The sequence below is a fragment of the Xenopus laevis genome, chromosome 4S, assembly GCF_017654675.1.
Source record: "Xenopus laevis strain J_2021 chromosome 4S, Xenopus_laevis_v10.1, whole genome shotgun sequence".
Lineage (NCBI taxonomy): Eukaryota > Metazoa > Chordata > Amphibia > Anura > Pipidae > Xenopus > Xenopus laevis.
Genome location: NC_054378.1, coordinates 24881753 through 24904604, shown reverse-complemented (window position 1 = coordinate 24904604; position 22852 = coordinate 24881753).

Genomic DNA, 22852 nt, shown 5'->3' with positions numbered 1-22852 from the left:
AACCATTTTATAAAGGGCTTGTTCCTCTTATAACCCCTTCCAGTTTTACCAGAAATTACTTTTTTTTCCAGTTTTTTTTTCCTAGTTTTTTTTACTGTTTTCCCTCTCTCTAGTATTCTAGTCTGGCAGCTCAGTAATTCAGTAATTCTGAACTGTTTGCTACAATTGTAGATGCATTTCTCAGCAGCATCTATGGAACATTAGCAACAATTAATGAAACTAAATGTATCAATTTAGAACAGTTTAAGCATCATTGTCCCTCCTTCCTGAGCTACTTTAGAAAAACAAAAGAAGTTGAAGAGTTAAAATTTAAATTTCAATATTTGAAAAATGGTTGCAAATAGAAAGTCATTGAAAAAAGTATTTATATCTGATGCTCTAAAAACAGCAGAACTAAAAAAAAGTGTTGGAAGTTGAACATCCCCTTTATATTTTTCATCTCTGGAAATAAAAGAGATATTCCATTTAAATATATAAATCAAATTTATATATAATGTGTGTTTATTGACAATATTGTCTGTAACCTGGTGGGTGATTTAAATATATTGTCTGTTACAGAAATCTTTTGGATGTTTCTATACTGTATATGCAATATCGATAAGTAAGACTTCACCAAAACATTCTGTACAATAGATGGGTTTTATAGATAGTGGTAATCTTCTGATCCTCTTATTAAATAAAGTAAAGGAACTAACAGCAAAAGCAGTGCAAAATTACTTTTAGTCCAAGATTCTGCAATGTATTTTATTTTGCATGATTACTGCTATTCTGATGTTTTAGCTCTTGGAAGTGGTCTAAGTGATGCTTATTCATCTGGTGGTTAGAGCAAAGGTTCTATGTTTTAGTACAGTGCCAAATTCTCCCTACATTATGTGGCATCTTTGTTTGTGTAGAGCTATTATTTCCAAACTGTAGGGCTGGTCTCTTTTTCATGAAGTTTTGGGGACAATACCAGAGGTCACAAAATATGTGGTTTCCTGATAAATTTGGCCACATATGCAAGGGGCCTTAATTAATTGGATTTTCAAACCTACCTATTAGATATCTAAAAATGTTGTGAAACATAGCAATCATGGAGGCAGTCCTGAGTGTCACATACATACTCATACTTTTATTGCCAATAAAAAATAAACCTTTCTCTGAGTACAGTGACTTACATGGCATGTAAGTGTCTTCTTTGAAGAAGAATAGAGGCTAAAATTATGAAATTACCTGTTTGTGTGGAACCTTTTATCATAATTTGTATTTATTCATATTGTCATATTGGACAGCAACAATGTTGTGCAGATGGAAACATATATATATGTAATCAGGGGCGTAACTATAGAGGAAGCAGACCCTGCGGCTGCAGGGGGGCCCAGGAGTTATAGGGGCCCCATGAGGCCCTAATTCATATACAATTTCAATAAATATTGGAGAACAAGTCAACCTCTAAACATTTTGGGGGCCTGAAAAATAATTTGCTGTGGGGCCCAGTAATATCTAGTTACGCCACTGTATGTAATGTATCTGCAAATACCGCACCTTGTATATATATATATATATATATATATATATATATATATATATATATATATATATATATATATATATATATATATATACAAGGTGCGGTATTTGCAGATACATTTTTTATATTTTTAAAGAGAAAGAGGGATATTGGTGCTGAGGGAAAGCCATGGTGGGAGATTTAATAAATGGTCAAAAAGCTTAATAGAAAAAACATGTTGTTGCTGAAAAATTGCAACTAATTGTAATGGATTCTAAAAAGTCTAACAAAATAATTGTAGTGGTATGCTAAAGACACCTTCATGTAAGTGAAGAGGAGCAGGCTAAGGTCATGTTACAAATAGAAAAGGCAAATAATAATAATGGGGGGTTGTCATTACCTATATATTGACTGGAGCAACAGTACTGATAGGACAGTTTGGAAACAAGTTTATAAGCTGCTGCATGACAATTTTATGTCACAGGTTGTTGAGCCAACCAGAAATGTAGTGGACCTAGTGATCTCTAATGTCCCAGAACGTTGTTAGGGTTCAGTTGGAACCCAATTGCTGTGAGCCTGTCCCTGGTTCAACCTGGGTTAGCGCTGGATGGGCTTCTGTATGTAATGCTAGTCAATTGCACTAGTATCAACTTATGCTTACTAAGTAACCAATTATACTGGCAACTGGCCCAGATGCGAAAGGGCTATAAATAGCCTCCCACTGCTGCTGGTTGGCCAGTTGCAAACCAACCCTGTACTGCTGGACAGAATTTCCTAGCAAACATATAGCTAATGTGCAAAAAATGTAACCCCCAGGTAATGGTGACCATAATGATATCTTGTTTAATGTCTGTTGCAAAAAGTAAAATAACATTAAAAGCTCATTTTAGTTTCTTCAGAGAATAGAGTAGGGAATTATTTTTTTCCACTACAAACACAGAACAAAAAGGTGATATTAAATGCAAATAATGTGGTCATAAAGCAAGGCAAGGCAAGGCAAGGCAAGAAATGTGCTTAATCAGCAGTGCTATTATACTATTAAGGAGCCAGAGTTTGAAGACCCACCCAATAAGCGCAAAGAAGACTCAACTCACTAGTGGTTGTCATAGGATATGGTACATAAAGGTTAATTCACAATTAATATGAACATGGCACCAGGAACAGATGGAATACACCATGGGGTACTTTGAGAATTTAGTTCAGTTTTAGCCAGGCCTGTTTTTTTGATTTTCTCATCTTATTTCAATTCAATTCCTTATATTTAAAAAATGTTTTTTACAGTGAGAGCTTTTGCGATATGGAATTGAGAAAATACAGATTTGTTGAAAACATTTAGTAGTACAAAGCTATTGCTATCTTGGAGTCAGGAAGAAACTTTTCCTTCCACATCTATGAGTATACTATTCCACTCTAAATGTGGTTTGTGCATTTGGAAAAAGTAATTTGATCATATGTTGTGGGTGTGACTGCAGAATAATGGAGAGTATGTATGCCATATAGTTGCTGCATGAGTCCAATAAAGGTTGTATCTGGATGCTCAGCAAATGTTTAAGGGCTGTTTCTAGTCCTCATTTCTGTTTGTGATCTTCCAGAACAGAACATCACATCATAATAATGACTGGATGGTTGTCCAACCGGGTTGGACTGGGCTGTCAAAGTACCAGGAAATCCCACACTTTGATCTGGGTCGCCTTTCCACCTTTTTTGGAGCACAGAGTATTACCTCTTTAATCATTTTTATATATAGTTCCAATACATTTTATGCAATGCTTTACAAGGATTGTCCATCATTCACATAAGTTCCTAGACTACTAGAGCAATGTTAGGTCCCTATCACATTCACACACATTATGGCCAATTGTATGATTTTGGAGTGTGGAAGTAAACAGGAGTATCAAAGGGAAACTCAGGCAGACACTGGGAGAACTTACAAAGTCTCAGCAGAGAGTGCCTAGGCTAGAATTAAACCTGGGACCCAAGCACTGAAGGGCAGTAGTGTTACTCATTGTGCCATCATGCTACAAAAATCTTGCATCAATTAAGAATATTGTGTTTAATAGCATACCTCCCAATATTTTGGAAATAGAAAGAGTTATAAAAAGATTTGTCACGTGGAGCATAGGGAAATTTATTGACCACGCCCATTTTATGGTCACACACCCTAATTACAATGTCCATTTTACAAAATTTGAGATAGAAACTTTGTATCTTTTTCTGGCTGTTCAGTGCAGAAAAGAGAAAAGAGAAAAGTTCGGAAATTTCACTAACAAACCCAGGACTGCAGGTTGAGCTGTCAAAATCAGGACTGTCCCGCGAAAAACTGGACAGTTGGGAGGTATGTAATAGTCTAAAATTGCTGAAGTTAATTTGACATCCCAGTTCTAGGATATCAGTATCCATTCACCAGTGTTTGAACCAGAAGTGTCTTTTCTTATAAGCTGATATCATAATATTGCATAGCACAACAGGCACTCTATATGTAAAAATATGTTCTTTTTTTGTCTTTGTCTTTTTTTTTTTTAACTGGGAAGCCTTCATCATGCTGCTCGTTCCCAGAGAAATATAAGTGAACCTTTCATCGACCATGGGTAAAATTTACAGCTCGTAGCCATCGTCATGTTAAGAACATCACACAATCCCCTTCATTCAGGCTTTAATAAGGAAGCTGTTGGAAATTTAACCAGGGCTGTTTTGTGGGTGACAGAACAGAAAAATGTTCTGGAGTCAAAAGTTAGCAAAGCGTCTCCAGCACAGCCCATTAAAACACAAGGCTGGCACAGCTGGATATTGGAACCATGTGTCCGGAGGAATTTTTCTTCTGGTTAGACATTCCAAAATATTGTCCTGAAGCCAAAACGTTCGGTGTTAGGCTAATTTAAGCAGTATGTTGAAATCAGATTCGAAGGCTTTGATCATACTAAGATTGTTTGTTACAAATTGAACACACCAGCCATTCCTGGCTGACTGCGCCCCTGGATTTGTAAAATTAAATGCCTCGTTTAATGCACTTTGTACATGAAAAGGAAAGTATCACTCAAGGATCTGATAACAAATTTTTCACCTATGAAGGTACTATATATATATATATATATATATATATGTATATATATATATATATATATATATATATATATATATATATATATATATATATATATATATATATATATATATATATATATATATATATATTATTTAACTTATTCACTGCTTGAAGAATTTCAATATTACTTTAACTCTTCTTTCGTTTTAAGCAAAAGGTATACCTCATATGATAGTTTCGAATATTTCAAAGACTAAGGCAAATCATTTTCTATGAAGGTCTGAGGCGTTTGAAGGCAATTAAAAGTGCTCAGAGCTCATTTTCTTAAGTTGTGGGTCCCAAAGACATAGATGGGGCAAGGGTTTAAACTGAACATCACTCAGCATGAGATACGGTACATTGTGAATGTTACATGACTATTTTGGAAACTGTTCTTGCAGTTAACAATATTATAAACAGATGGTGTGCTGTAGAGTTGTTACCCGCTCTGATAAGGATTCAACCTCTCTCTGTAGTGTTCTTCAACAATTCATATTCAGCCCCATACTGGTTTTAACAATGGGGCTAAGTATAGACAAGATTAACACGTACATATAATATATTTTTACACAGCTAGATGAAAAAGTATATTGTTTGTGAAATAGTTTTTGTCTTTTATTGATTTCCCCTTAAATAGATTTTGTCATCATAATGAGAACAGCATATTATTAATGCAGCTTTCATGGGAGCTGCCACATTTCCACTAAATACATTTTTCACATTACAAAAACAGCAATGGCTCTATATATTACCAAATGAGATACAGGTATGGAATCCCTTATCCGGAAAACCCATCATCCAGAAAGCTCCCAATTATAGGAAAAAACTGAAATATAAATAATCTTTATTGGAGATAAAACAATCTTTTTTTTTTTTAAAGTTGAAATGCTTTTTAGCAGACTTAGAGGCAGATTTATCAAGGGTCGGATTTCAAATTCATGTGAGTTTCGTAAAACTCCCATAAACCTCCATAACCTTGAAAGTCGACCAATCGAAATTTAATAACAAAATCGAATTTTCGCAACTCGAACTAATTGAATCGACCCGAAAACTTGAATCAAATTCAATTTGAATTAGAAAAACTCGAATCGACCTCTCCCATTGACTTATACAACAATTAGGCAGGTTTAAGTTGGCGAATAGTCAAATTTGAGTTCTTTTGAGGGCCAGAGTATGATAACTCTTCAAATTCAAATTAAAACTCGAATCGAGTTTGGATAATTCATCATTTGCATTTGAGTGTTTTGACCAAAAAAAAAATCTAATTTTCACTTAAAGTCACCGATTAAAGTATGGTGATCCAAATTTCAGAAAGACCTCTTATCCTGAAAACCCGAGTTCCCAAGCATTTCAGGATAACAGGTCCCATTCCAATAGAATTTAATGTAAGCCAAATTAAAAAATGTATTTACTTCCATGTAAATGTGTGAATGCTATTAGCTCTTTTCCTCACATGAGTCTAGAGGGTATACAGAAATGAGCACCTGTCATTCTAATGTTCAATATGATGAATATTTTTACTTTCAAGCAGGAACATTCACATTAAGGGAATATTTATTATGCTGTGTACAAAGAAATTCACAGAAAAAACTGTGTAAGAAAAAGGGCAAGTTTATCAAGGTAGGTGTAATTTTAGGCCATATGAACACCAAATATGACATGGTTTTTTACATTGCTTTCGGCGTAAGTCACCCTAAGAAAAAACGCATAAACATTTTACACTGTTTTTTACAACTTTTTTACATGGCAAAGTCTGGTGATGTGTGGTGTATTATCCCACTGTTTTTTACACAGCGTGATAAATATGCCTATAGAATCTCTGTGCTTGTTCTTCCCACAGTGTGGCAAAGATTAGCGAATGATGTGCTCAGTGCTTAGTGCTCAATTAATGCATAGTGGTGACTCAGAAAACAAGTCTTTGCTTACCTTTCCTTTCTTTCGCCTTAAATGCAAATGTCCTTACTTAATTTCTCTTGCTGCCATATTTATTTATGTTAGTCCAGCCCATGACAAGAGTTAGAAGTTCAAGGAATAAAGCACTTTACCATAACGTTACATTTTAATTCTAGTGATGGGTGAATTTGCGCCGTTTCGATTCGCCGAAAAATTTGTGAATTTCCTGCGAAATTTGCAAAACGGCGAAAAATTTGCGAAACGGCGGTTTTTAACGTCGTCGGCCGTTTTTGACGCCGGCGAGAAAATTTTTTGATGCTGGCGAATTTTCGTCAGTGAATTTTCGCAGGCGTTTCGCGAATTTATTCGCTGGCTGCGAATCACGCAAATTCATGCAAATTTGCGCCTGGCGAATAAATTCACCCATCACTATTTACTTATATTCAGTATTCTATTTATTCAAATGTATCTCCAAGCTAATACCATACTTTGTAATGGTCAGCCACACTTGTACTGCACACTTCTAATTTCATATATACTATATATAATACTTAGCGCTATAATTCTCAAGAAATCCTGTTATAAATAAGTTGCTTCCTATGAATAGAAGTGCTTTTGTAATTTCATTCCAAGACAAGCTATTACCTTGTTTTATCTATTTACTTTTACAGGTATATATTTGTTGTAGCTCTGATGTACTATATTCCTAATAATTCTTCTTACTGAGGGTTCTGCCTATCCATTCTATCACTCTGCACCTGCTTACATCATGGGGGCACATTTACTAAGGATCGTATTTTGAAGTTAAAAAACTTCGAAATCCGACCATCGAATTTGATACTTCGATAGTCGAAGTATTTTTCGATCGAAAACGGGCATTTTCGATCGAAGTAAAAGATTAAATGGAACGATTCCAACGATTTTACTAAAAAATACTTTGACTACTCAAAACTTAGCCAAACACTCAGAAAGTTTATGAGGTCCCCCATAGGCTAAATAGCAATTCGGCAGGTTTAAGGTGGTGAAGTGTTGAATTCTACGTTTTTTAAAGAGATAGTACTTAGATTTTCAAATTGTCGAATTTGTGAAGTATTTTCAATTCAAATCAAATTTTGGCCTATTCGATGGTCGAAGTACCCAAAAATTACTTCGAAATTCAAAGTTTTTGAATTCGAAAATTCACTTTGATGCTTAGTAAATGGGCCCCCATGTGTCTGCAATGATCTCCAGATTCTTGATTATTTTCAGGTAAAAAATACACAAAAATGTGTCAACTGCTATGTATAAAAATATTTGCATCTATACACTTTTCTCTGTATTTGTGCCTTGCATTTAAATGACAGGTGTGCATTTTTCTCACTTTTTGCTGCAAGTTACAAAGCACAGGGTGAACAGACACAAGGCCCTGCTATTAACTATAACCGAGGTCTCCTATACCACGTGGCACCTAGACAGGCCAATTTAGTCCAACTTACCAATGTAAGTACAAATGTGGGCAATATAAATACTGTATAAACTTGTACTAAGTTTGTCAGATCTAATAAAACTTGTTACTGTACCAGATCCTTACATTTAGGATCCATATATAAAATTAAATTCAGGATTAAGAAGGGACATCGAACTTTGATTCATATTTACACAACTACAGAGAATGCTCAAATTTGTAATTCAAAAAGAGAAATAGGACCAAAGTTAAACAAACAATGAACAAGTTGTTATTTTTAATTCAATTCTATCCAGTATAACCAGAATAACTATGCATATAAGAGATTTGAGCTAGATTACATAGAAGAGAATTTATCTTGCAATGTGGTCCATGTAAATTACATCATTGATTTTGTTCTTCGCAAATATATTTTAACCAAGGTCTTTGCCTTGACAATTTTTCCTATATTGAAAGAAGATCTATAATACCCTAAATATCTATTTCTAAGCATATATATTTTGTCATGTGTCAGCAAGTCCCATAATAGCTGGTTTGATGTTACATACAGAATTATGCAGCTGCCTGTGCATTCTCATTTGCAGAAACATTACTAGGATTGGGACATTTTGATTCAAAAGGCTAACCATAGCTAAACACAGATTTCCCTTTGAGCAGGCATAGTTGTTCATACTTATGTGGAACTAGGACTCCAAGAGAAGAAGCTATCAGTTTGTTGTAGCACCCGAATCATTTTGAATCTTCCATATATTTTTCTGAAGGAGTTTATTATATATATTATTTTAAAATTAAAAAGTAATGTCCAGAGGAACCCTTTCTTATAAATAATTTAGCCATGTAAAATAAATTATAATGCACATTTACTACCAACCCCTAAAGTTGTGTATACAGTAGGCTTTGTTTTGTGGGAGGCAATAGGTATAATGCAGCATCAAGAGTCTAGCAGAACCAATAAACAATCAGATTCCTGCTTTTGGTCCTGGACATGCTAAAGACAAAATGCAAGTCTGGATTTACCACAGAGAGCATCTCTAAACCTGCAATCCATAATATCAAACAATATGGTATACTAGGAAATATTAAATGAACTTTTTTTTAAAAAAAATGAATGCAGCAGCATACTTTCTTTTTTAAATGAGGTGCAAAATCCTAAGCTTGTACATGTTTTCACTTTCCATTTCATCTTCTCTTTCATATGATTGTACTTTACAAATAGGTAAACAACAAAATGATTTCCAGTGAAAATGTTCTCTGTTCCTCTGCACATGTCACATACATTTTCCTCCTCCATATTTCTTCCAAAATTCTTTATTCAAATCCACAAGCACCAGCACAATATAAAACTCTAAGCCCATTAACGTATTTCAGAAGTAACAATCATGGCTTTTTATGGATGTCATCAATCTTTTCAAAATGACTTAGCACTCCAAACAACATAAACAGTATAATTTATTTAAAACAGAGTTAAAAAAGAGTATACGTGATAAAGAAAACACGATTTTCTTTAAATGGTATGAAAGATTGCATAGAACAAAAAATGGGATGACTAGTGTGATTTTATAAATTGTCTTCTTGCTACAAAATAAAAGCTTGAATAACTTTTTAGAGATAAGTAATGGTACTTTAAGAAAAAGATAACGATAAACTGAATGAAAACCCTTTTCATAGTGGACAACATGCAATTCCAAAGTTGACTTATTTATACAGGAGCTAACATGGGATTAAAAATTAAATCACTCCCACAGAAAATAGCATGCCATCTATAAATTAATTTGCGCTCAGAGTGGATAAAATTGTATTAAAATATTGCATCTATATAACTAATTTACCACATATTAAACACGTGTGGGCATGTTTATTAAAAGGTGAGATGTATGAAAAAGCCAGTAGTCTAATGTTGAGATCAGTTTTTTAGAATCAGAACAATAATTACATTTTTCCAAAATTGTGTACATGAAATGAACTCACAAGAAATTAATCTTGCACATTTTATCCCTAAGTACCACAATGAGAAATGCATTTTTTTATTTGGCACAGTACAGATGTAAAATCCCAAATGTCCCTGTAACATTTTTTTTATATTCCTGATTTTGACAAAAACTGGGGACTTCTTGTAGTTCTTGCACAAAGAACATAAAAAACTGTGAGTGGTTTACAAAGTTATATATCAGAAAAATTATTATAAGTCATTTAAAGAGGATCTCCAAATGGGAAAACTAAACCCTTATATTTATATAGATATAAACAAGTCCCAAACGTGCACTCCGTTTCCTGTGTAAATGCCCGGGTGCCAGCAAAAGTGTAATGGTCCTGACTAAGATCCCTGTGGGGGATCGAAACGTTGAGTCTCCAATAAAGTATCACATTTGTTAAGCTTTAGAAGAGTCCCGTGAGTGTTGCTAAAGTGTAAATAAACCATTTTCATAATAATATACTATTTTGTAGGATGTGCCATTGGGTAATAATACTAAACAGAAAACTGGCAAATAAGGACTGCCCCCTGGGAAACTCTACAATTCACGGTGCACACAAACATCATAAATGTTTGGTCACAGGAGCCAACAGATAAAGTTCTGCCTTTTGCTTCTACAGTTGACAGTTAGATCCAATATATCTTATAGGGGGGGGCTTCCTTTCCTAGCAGATGAAATAGAGCTCACGCAAATAACTGATTTCAGTACAAACAAAATAACTGCATTTTGTACTAATTCTGCATGTAGAAAGACACAATGGTTTAATAGAGTGAGCTCTGATACATTTTCTTGGCAAAAGGAGCCCCCTATAAGATATATTGGATCTAACTGTCAATGAATATCTGACATCCAACTACTGAATGAAGACAGAATGAAGAGAAAGAGAAAACCCTTATCATTTTCATATAACCATAGGGGCTAATTTATCAAGGTCCGAATTTATCTCAATAACGGCTGCTACAAACTCCGATCTAACCCGCTCGGGTTTTTAACGCTTATTTATTATTACATTCTCCCGAACATTCGCTTTGCGGGAAAAGCTCACAATTTTTTTAGTGAATTTTCCCCGAAATCTCCAAATTTTTCGGAGTTTTCACCTGAAAGCTCCGAAAACATTGTAAAATTGCCCAAAACCCCGACACAACCAAAAATCAATGGGACTGTTCCCATTGCCTTTTCTGCAACCTCGACATGTTTGAGATGCCTTGTTTTTATATTCGGGCTTTTTAGCCGTCAGGGTTTAATAAATTCTGAAAAATTTGTGATTTATTTAAAAGTCCTATTTTATAAAATTTCGTGGAATTTCGGGTATTCGGAGCTTAGTAAATAACCCCCGAAGAGTACATTTTAAGCAAATAATTCAGAAATGTTTTAGCTATTTTATTTACCTTGTCTATGTAAAAATAACAGCAATAGTTGTTTGTATGATGGTGGCTAAATTACATAAATTCATACATAAAATATTGGTGGTAAAACAATTTATTTAACCTGAAATTTTCTGGTCAAGTTTTTAATGGGGAAAATGCACATTTTTTACAATGAAAAAACTCAAATTTTTCTGAAGCTGCTAAAAATCCAAATTCAAAAATACCCTAGCTAAAACCATGTAGAAGTTAATGGCAGATGGTCCCTTTAACAACTGGAAAATGTTTTTTACTTTCAGGATGTTGAGTAACTGTTAAGTTATTGCGGTGACAAATGACCATTCGATAAGGTAAATTTTTTGACCCACGTTTCGAATTTCTCACACATTGTTTTTTTAAAGTTTTAATAGTAAATTAAAGGTATTCCGATTTGGGAATTTCTTTTTACATTATAGTGAAAAAAAGAGTTTTAGTAAATATCCCCCTTATTGTATGGGGATGAAAATTATGGAAAAAAAAACTAGATCCCAAGTATTCAGGATTATAGATGCTATACATGACTAGTCAATTTTATAACTACAAGTTTAGGTATTGATCTCTTATTTGAAAACCAAATATTTAGAAAGCTCTGAATTACAGGAGGCCAACTTCCACAAAGTCCATATAAAGCAAATACTGTAATTCTAATTTTTTTTATTTTTTATTCTCTTTAATATAAATGTACTTGATCCTAACTAAGCTGTCTGCATCTGAAATGGTGACAAAACAAAGGTATTGGGTTTATTTAATGTTGAAATGCTTTTAGTAGTCTTAAAGTATGGATATCACAATTATGGAACAGCAAACTTTTCCAGTCATACAGTATTCAAAATTATCCTCTATATTGTTTTGTCTGATCACCCTAATTACCTATACTATTTCAGTCAAAGCCTGGGTACTTCTTGTAAGTTTACATTCAGATTTAACTAGTTTGGATGGCTAATTAGATTTACACACAAATTCAGCTGGTAACCAAAGAAATAATTTTATTTATAAATTATGGATGCACATGGGGAGGTATTTATTAAGCTCAGGATTTTTCTAGTCGATTTTGATTTTTTTGATGGTGTTAAAAATCAGTGAAAAAAGTACTCCAACTCAGACCTGCCCAAATCATGTAAAAGTCAATGGCAAATGTTCCATGAATTTTCTGAGTTGCGCTTTTCTGAAAAAAATCATAGCTTTCAGGTGAATTTACAAAATAATCATTTTCAGGCGCAAAATCTGAAAAAAATAATAGAATTCAGATTTTTTTACGTTTTTTCCATGTCTTTTTCCACCAAAAAAATGTATGAAAATGTATTGATAAATAGGGAGAAAAGTCTGTTCAGATTTGGTCTGAGTCGTTTTCAGAAAATAGTGAGAACTTTTCGGAATTTGATTAATAACCCCATTCATGTTATTTTTCCCAATATTTATAGGGTTAAATTCGAAAGGAAAAAATTCAAAAAATTTGATTTTTTTTTTCACTAGAAAGGACAAATTAGTAGAGGGAAAAAAACTTGATTTTTTTTGTAATTTATTATACCCCGAGGCTGCTAAAATTCTGAATCCAAAAATACTCCATCTCCAAGCTGTTGGGGTTTTGTAGAAGTCAGTGGCAAAGGTCCCATTTCAAATTTGAAGATATGCTGGTCTGCGCTGAGTTTTGACCAAAAATCCTAAAAATTTGAGGTTTCGAGCGATTTCACTAAGAATTTTAGCATTTCGGCCACAAAACCAGAATTTTTCAAAAAAAATTTCTGAACTGATTTTTTCAAGTTTTTTCAATGATAAATAAGGTCAGATCTTGGATTTTAGTTTGGTTAAACTGTTTTTCATTAAAAATTCTGGGGAAAAAATCAGATTTTGATTAAAAAAAAACCCTAAAGTGTAAAAAAAAAAAAAAAAAACAGAGAAAATAAGTTGTTATATACCTTTATTATTTACCTGCAATGTACAAATTTATACACGTAAAACAGCATATATACAGTATATTTTAGGGATTTTTTTCTTTTTTTGCATGAACATTTTATTGAATTTTTTTCAGTCTTTGCACAATACACCATGTTTTGTTCTACTTCCAGCAATAACAGATTGTGCTTTTAGGATTCCATGTTCCTGTGCCCTAATGAGCTGTGACCTTGTTTTAACCTGTAGGTCTTTCAAAGTGCATGGTCATAACCTACAAGCCCCTGAGGCTATCATGTTCACCATTTACATTTCAAAAATCATTTAAAATGAGTTTGTTACAATGGCTGCTGGAGTGTTAACATAAAGGAAGACAATAATAATAACTAAAGTCCAGACAATCAAATACCAAATCAATCAATTTTGACACTATATAAAGCAGTGGCAAAGTTTTCTAAATAACTCTGTATAGGCTTGGTCTGTTATTATTTTGATTCTTATTATTGTACTAAAAATATGATTCTTTATAGAGTTTGATGAAATGTAAACAATATTGCAAAGGTACATTTATTAAGAAAATACGATTGTTTTTCAAAAATGCTAATTGGTTACCTTTGTTTCAGACAGTTTGTTTTTTAAAAAATAGACTATCGATCTGAGCTCAGTGAATTAGCAATAACAAACATATATGGAAAAATATAGCTATTTTAATGGGTTAATTCCAAATCTTGTTTTTTCAGGAAAAAACAAGCAGGTCTGTGCACTGTAATTCATAATTCTGGATGTAATTTAATGCTTTAAAGAATAAAATATGTGCTATTAAACAGAGAAAACATTCCAAGCTGTAGTTACTACAGTATATTGGGAAGCTAACAATAGAAACACCTCCCAAATCATAAATGAGAAACAACAATAGCAACATTAAAGCACTATAAGAACAAACATAAAGTTGCTATTAGATAAGAGCTTACAATATACCTAGGCTAGCCAGAATATTTTTTAACCAAAGCAATTGATTACTATTGCTATACATAGTCTGAGATATCCGCACTGAAAATTGCACAAACTTACAAAAAGCAGCATATCTTCGGAAGAGCAACTGATTGCTGCATGAGTAGCCAAACTACAGTATGTGAGACTGACCACAACATCCAGTATCTTCTTGTTGGAAGATATGACCTACCTGCTGCTTACCTTTAACTCTTCCAGCCTCAGATTTTGATACTAGAGCATTCTGAGAAATTTGGCACTAATAAGCCCACTCAGGGGTGCTTCGCCAATGAGGCGGCAGCACCCCACTAGGTACCAGGGGCAGCAAAAATGCTGCTCCTGGTACTTTAAGAGCAAATTTCCGGGGGAGGGGGGCAGCAGCAACTGCTGCTGCCTCAGGCAGCGGAGGGGCCAGGATCGCCCCTGAGCCCACTTACCAAGGTATTATCTTCTTCTGTGACCACGTAACATCTTTTGGCTCATTACTAATTATTGTTTCCAATCTTATTTTAACTTTTCATTTTCTTTCATTAAACCTCCTGCCCCTTTAGTATAACTTTACTAATCCATTTTAATTACCTTTCTCTATCCATTTTATCAGTCCCACTTTCCATCTAATTTCTATACATCCCCTTTTCTTTATTCATATATATTCCAACTTCATAATTGATTTTAAATCCTCAAGTCTTTGGGCTCAAGCGTTTGGGTACTAAAACCATGTATGAGTTCAAGTATCCCTTTACGGGTGTCACCTTTTCATAAAAAAATTCAGCATGAATGATAAGGAGGAATGCTGGTAGTAGGGTGCTTTCCTTCACCAGTGCTTCTCTCACAGAATTTATAGATAAGCAACACATTTTCAACACTTCTCAAAATTTTGCCTGTAATTCTGTGCTTACATTACTAGTTTTTATAACTAATTTACACTAAATGAAAGTGTTATTGTGATATTTTAACAAACAACAAAATATTGTTATAAATATAAATATTCTAACTACATCAAAACTATTAGCAGAACACAAATGGGCCCAAGATCCAGCCCTTCTTAATCTACTCATCACTGATCCTGGTGATGGCAAGGACAGTAAGATAGACATCAGGTATGAGTGAAACTTGCATGTTTTGCTTTGCAAAACCACAACATTTTGCTGAAATGCATTGGTAATGCAATGGAAAGACAGGGGGTGGACAATAATGATGTCTGTTTTTTTCCGGAGCACCAGATCATTTTTTTTTTACAGCAAAAACAGAACAGGTTTTTGAAACCATGACAAAGCTTGCAAACTCTTAAACCACAATTGTCACTGAAATTATTAAAAGTTCTGATTATATAAAGTATGAACAAAAAAGCTCTGAACAACCTGGGAAAAATACAAATACCTCAAAAAATTCAAGTTTTTCGGACAATTTGTACCAAAAAGAAATTTGAAAACCTCTAATATTGTGGTTTAAAAATGGTCCAATAGGATCATCATATTTCCCATTGACTTCTACAGCATTTTTTTTTCACTTAATAAATCTCGAATGTTTAGAGCTTTTTATAAACATAATAAAACCCCACATTTTTCATGGAAACATGATTCATGAAAAAAAAACGCCCTTCGATTGTTAATAAATGGGCCCTCGCGTAAATTCTAGTACAGATTCAGGTAAATTACTCACTGAAGGAATACTTGAATGCTATTATACAGTGGGCTAAGGAATTGCAGATTAGGTTCAGTTAGTAGGCTGGTGAAAGGAAAATGAATTTCAATATGCGAGGTCTTACAACTTGGTCATGATATATAATGTGATTATAGTTTAAGCTGTGTACATTTGGACAAATAAAGGGTTTAGGTCAATGCAATGATATAAACATAGGCATTTCCTTTATATGCCTATAAATAAATAAGAACCATACCTATGTGTTTATTATTGCTTTGATCATAACTTGGGGCATAATTTCATACACTGTTCTACAAAAAAGATTTAAAAGGACTTAAGTAGAGGAGCACAACTTGTTTAAAGGAATGGGTGATCTAACAAGTAAAGACAGTGTCGGACTGGCCCACCGGGATACCAGGAAAACTCCCGGTGGGCCAAGGTGTCTGTGGGCCCTCCTGCTTCTAACTTTTTGGCCTATATCATGGTCATTCTCTATTTCTTTATGGGAATAAAGAGGCTTAATAATGGAAGAATAGAGTATAGTATGTAGAGAAAGAGACTAGGAGAATAAAGAGGTTGAGTGAGGAGAGGAGGTATAATAGTTTGGTGGGCCCTCAACCTAAGGTTTTTTAGTGGGCCCCTGGTATCCCAGTCCGACACTGAGTAAAGAGGTTTTTGACCAAGGTGCTATGTCTGTCAACACAGTTTCACCCTATAACCTAAATAAAGGGTTTTGAATAGGTAAAAAAATGATTTGTTTACACCTGATATACTATGTAACTATATGGATAGATCTATATCTTGAGATAACTGTGCTATCAGGTGTTTCTAAATTTGATGTTAATGGCATCTCTACTTGTCTTCACCATATGGATGGATTTCAGATTTAATATAAGCCGATGGTACATATATAGTTCTGCTTGTTGATCAGATTATACAGTACTTGATACAACCATTAAGCCAGCCAAATCAGGCTGATCTGAAAGTTTGACCCATGAGATAGTTTTTGGATTGTAGAAAATTAAAATCCATTGGCCAAAACCAGGAAACTGGATTTTGCAAGCTGATCAACATCTGAACTCAAATCGCATAACTGTCAGCAAAATTGTTTTGGTCCCATGCACCGCCTGTTAAATTGGTCATGGCCATATTGTCAGTCAATGTCTGTTCAAGGTTGGGGAATTTCTACACTGACCTTCCATTTAACTCAATTAGATGTCATGGTGTCATATTTTCTGTAATGTGAGATCCTTAAACGGTTGGTCCTGCAACTTTTCACTTGAAATTCTATGCTTGTCACTGAAAACTTTAATTACTAAAATATATGTAATCATGATTTTTAGTTAATGAGTTATACTTACTATCAAATTAGCTGATAAAACAGAATGAATTATATCCTTTGTTGTTTTATTCCTTTTTATTGATTTTGATTCGCAAGTGATTTTTCTACCCTAGCTATCTTTCATTATATTGCTCATTTAGTGATAAAGCACCATTTTGGCCATTTTAACCATTTTGGCCATATGAATAACACAGTGAAGAAACTACCATATTTTGACACGTTACGTTCGTCATGGTGTCATCACATTATTATCTAAATATACAATTTTGGTGTGAAAATACATTTACCGTATTAATGTGACCTTTCTCTGAGTAAGGGAGAAACTCCACGGCCTATTACTGCATGATCCGACGCGCTACGCAAAAACGCAGGCACCAAGTTGGATGCGCCTTAAATAAGGTAAGAAATGGAAATGTCTGATGAAGTCACTATGTTCATTTGATGCGAGCAGCGTGCAGCGTCTGCATCCACCCAACACATTGCGTCAGACGAATGCTGCGACACAATCCAACATTGCTATTGCTTACCTTATTTCCATTGCATCCGACTTGACGTCTGGGTTTTTTGCGCAGCGCGTCGGATCGTGCCGAAATCATCCGTGGAGTTCTACCCTTAGACAAGATGAAAATTTTTATTTTAGTTTATATGTAGTTCTTTAAAAAGTAAGATGGTCAGATTTATGATAAAAACTTAGCAGTTAATTTTTAACTTGCATAAGTAATTGTAAGGATTAAAAGGGCATTTTATAGCACATCTTAAAATGAAAGGTTAAGGTTATAATAACAAACATTCCAGAACTAACAAATGAGTGAGAGCAGCTTGCTTCTTTTAAAGCAATTTCTCTTCCGACATGACCTTTTTAACTTTTGATTTGTGTAAGCAACAAAATACACATACATATAGTAATAAGCATGATAGAGACAGAAAGTCAATTATGAGTCAGACTTTATAAACTAAGGTTAGCATTATCAACGAATAATATACATCTAGACAAATATTTATTTAACTTGGGCCTTAATGTTTTAATAAATTTCTGTTTGGGTAATGAAGGGTAGTGATTAAATATAACTCTAACAAAAAGAAAAAGAGCTTAAAATACCAACAAATGAAAACAGTCTTCAGGCTAATTGCAGATATCGTTATTGTTGAAAGTTAATGTCAACCCTAATGCCCACTGTGCTTGAAAAACAGTTTCTGGGTTAAATCCCAAAGAGATAAATGTGTGGACAGGTCATTGAAATTCCGAGAAAATAAACATTATGAATGGAAGTAGGATTATTTGTTCTGGACATAATTATACATTAACATTTCATTTAATTATGTGAATCCTCCCTTAAAAACAGCTATATTACTCTCAGGCACGATTGGTTGATCTTCAGTAAGTGAGTGTTAGTAACTTTTATATAACATATTTTTCATGTGCTTTTTTATTTATCATATAGGCATCCAAGGAAAAAAAATCTTCATTACTTATAGGCCTGCTGGGCTCTCTGCATTCCTGGGTTACCCAAAGTCATAGGTGCTGCCTCCTATTTAATTGTGATCTAGAATCCAATAGTTTCCTTTAAAGAAAAGCCATATTAATATATAATAATGATGAGGCACTGACAAACAGGACAAACAAAGACAAAACAGGACAGATTCACTCATTACTAGCAATAACTGTAAATATAACACAACATGCCCTGGGGAACCTGTGTGGACTATACAACCCCTGGTACAGTCTTACAATGCCACAGTCCCACTCTCAACTCCGGGTGGACCAATGCAAAGTAGTACAGTTTAGTTTTTGGTAATTTGTTCCTTCCCCAAAATATCTTCTGTTCCCAGCTAGCCCTAAATGCCCCAATGTACCGCTACCTTTGGACTTAGCAGCCACTCTCCATGTGGCAGGTACATGAGCAAAACCTTTCCTCCTCCTTGGGAATCACACATCGCCAAAGTATCCACATGCAGGAGACAGAAACAGGGCTGTCTTTATGGCATGGAGCACAAATGCTTATTCAAAGCAGAGCATGTCCACTTTCCCTGGCCAGTTTCCAAATGTCATTTTCACCTTCTCTGCTGTGTTTCTGTCTCTGACTGGATGCTGCAGCAGGGGCTCTTTTATAAATTCTTTCTGCCAGCCCTGTGGAGTTGGCTCTAAACCCAGGCTCTGGACACTCCTCTTTTTCCCAGATGTCCTCTGATCACTTCCTTGCCTGTAACTGGGCTCAGTAATGTCACAGGCAGAAAAGGAGGAAGACCTGTCTGATATGAGATGGCTTTCCCATAATTTGGAGCTTTCTGGATAATGGATCCCATACCTGTAGTTTTATTGTTCAGCAGTGCCCAAAAGAAAGTTCAGCTACCTAAAGTAGTCAAATATATATATATACAGATGAATGAGAACACTTGCCAAAGCAGGAGATACTTAGCAGATCTGCCAGTTTATTAATTATAGAGACAGTCTACAGTATATACTAATAAGATATTACACAAACAAATACAAGAGGTCCTAAAAATATATTGAAGACATTGAGACATTTTTGGGGGAATGTAGTATCATATATTAGTGCAAAAAGTGTTCACAAAGACCATTGTGAATGTCAGTGACCATGTTTTTGACCAAATACAGACCTCTCACAAAGTTTGCTACCAAATGCACTGTATTTAACAGTTTGGGACAAAATATTTAACAAAACTTCAGTGCAGATGTTAATGATAACCTTTGCATAGAGTAGTATGGAGTTAGCATAGATATGGGTATATATCATTTATATTGGAGGGGTGTGTGTATGGATGCTGGGTTTTATTTGGAGCAGTTGAACTTGATGGACTTTTGATGTCTTTTTTTCACCACGATTTAACTATGTAACTATGTAATATTCTCGGCAAATGATTTTACATTACATTAAAAAACATTACCTTTAAAAAAGAAATGCCTTCCCCTTTAAGCTGGCCAACTACATCAAAGTACTCCTTGATCTGGCCAGTCCTACGGTCAACTTTCATCTGATTCATTTAGAATTCTACTGCTTCATTATATATTTAACACAGGGACCTAGTTTTACATGCAACTTGCTTGCTTTTAGGGTTAAAACTCCCAAACATGGTTGCCCTTTTATAGGACACTACTATAGCTGGAAAAAGTGGGATCTACAATATGGATCTGGTCAATGCTCTTGTATAAACTAAAACAAACAAGGGAAATTGCAAGTCAGGTGCTTGTGCTTTTGTCTGAGTCAACAATATCTGGAAGACCCTTTATTTGTACACAGGGTTATTATAGAACTGAAAGCAATTTATACAAAGTAGAAACACAGAATGTCAAGAAAGTCACTTTAAAGCTTTAACCAGTGACCAGACATCTTTATCTTCCCCATCGTGCATTCAGATAAGTATCATTCTTCTAGCATCATCCAAACCTAGACTTGTCCCTCGGGTTCCCAGATCGTAAAGCACAACGTAGGTCTGGACTGAGAATTAAAATAGGCCCTGGCATTTCAGGTACACAGAGGCCCAATCAGGCCACATAGAGGCCCAAACAGCCCCACCAGCCCACTAAATACTGACTTTCTATGGGACCTTATAGCAGCCCTTCTGGCATTTGCCAGAACCCACAGATTGCCAGTCTGGGCCTGAGTACAAGTCATCATTCTAGAGCAGGGATCATCAACCTTTTTTTACCCGTGAGCCACACACAAATGTAAAAAGTGTTGGGGAGCAACACAAGCATGAACAATTTCTGGAGGTGCCACATAAGGACTGTGATTGGCTATTTGGTAGCTCCTTTATGGACTGGGAGCACGCAGGGAGTCCTGGGAGAAACATGTTGCTCACAAGCCACTTACGGACCACTATTATTAAACATGCCACTGCCCCACAGTGTAGCCCTCACACCAATTCAGCAAATTGTTATGCTGATGTTTAACTTGTTACATAGTTAATTCATTTTGAATTGAAAAAAAAGACAGAAGTCCATCAAGTCCAACCTCTCGAAAAAAAACCTAGCTTATTATTGGCCAAGAGGTGTAATGACCTCTTCCTACCACACTTCTTCAATATAGTGTGTGGAAAGGGGTGCCCTGTTTTTCAGCCTGGTCAAATTGCTCTGCAAAATGTCAGAATCCTGCATTTAATAGTTTTGCACATAATCAGCAAAAATAGAGACAGTACTTTCAATGCCCATCTTAAGGTCATTAATATGCAAGTTACAAATAAAATGACAGACCCTTTAGTACTCCACTAACAACACAAGTACAATTTTTCCATTTATTACCCATCTTTGTAATATATTCTTCAGGCAGTTCTCTATCCAAATACAAATATTGTTCTCCAGGCCGTCATTCTTAATTTAATCAGTAACTTTCGGTGTTTCTGTATCAAATGCTTTAGCAATGAAGACAGCATCCACCGACACCACAGAGTTTAGCTTTCTGCTCACCTCCTCAGAGAATGCAAAATCTATTATGCATATTGTGATTTGAAAACTATTTGAAAACTATCGCTGGTCTAATTACCCCTCCACAAGCTTTCCTACCACTGAACTAACAGTCCTTTAGGTATTAGACTGAGAATTGTATTTATTTTTAAGTAGTAGCACCACATTGGCAATTTGCCAATCTCTCAGCACCATACTATACCTTAAAAAATAGTGAGCTACGTTTGTTTGAATAGATGAATATTCTGCTGTCCTTTATTTACCTTTATACATTCTTTACTCATTTTTCCTTACTTTCAAGTCTTGTTAATTGTGTTGACCTGATCTGCCATGTTTTGATTTGTGTCAAAATTCGTAAACTGGCCTCAAAATCCAATTGCATTCAATTGCATTGAAGTCAATGGGAAAACAATATCACATGCATTTTTCACACATGCCCCACATTGTTAGAGGACCTCCTATTCACTATGCTAAACTGCTTTTTGAACTGAATAAATATTGATTTCTTAAAAACATTAACTCTGGTGAACTGGTAATAGTATCTACGCAGAGTAGTATCTTCTAGGGGGGTCATTTATTAAAGGAGAAACAAACCCATACTAGAAAAAAAAACCTACCCCCCCTGCCCTGCACAGACCAACCTCCCTCCTTCCCCACAGCCTAACTGCCCCCCAGACAAATGCCCCTAATTTTTTACTTACCCCTCCGTGCAGATCTGGCCTTGGGAGTTCATGAGCACCACCTTCTTTTGTCTGTCGTCTTTGAAATCTGAGCGGATTTTCAACGCATGTGCAGTTGGAGTAAATATCAGGTCCTGAACAACATGCACCGAAAGTCACAAAAATTTCAGAAAAATTTCTACTCCTACTCTTGTACCTAGTCTGGTTCTGTTCTAGTTCCCTGCGCCTCGTCTTGAGCCTAGTCCTTCCTTTGTTCACTTCTGCTTCAGTCTTGCTTCTGTTTCCTTGCTTTCTGATTCAGTCCTGATCTCTTTGTCGCACTGTCCCACTCCTGTCCAGTCTCTATGCCTACTCGGTCCACTCAGTCCTGTTCCAGATTCTGACTCTTTGGGGCTCATTTATCAACACTGGGCAAATTTGCCCATGGGCAGTTACCCATAACAACCAATCAGTGAATAGCTTTTTAAAGCCAGCAGCAAGTAGAACAATGAATGCAGCAATATGATTGGTTGCCATGGGTTACTGCCCATGGGCAAATTTGCCCGGTGTTGATAAATGACCCCCTTTGTCTGATTTTTCCTGCTTCACTCTGTTTCAGT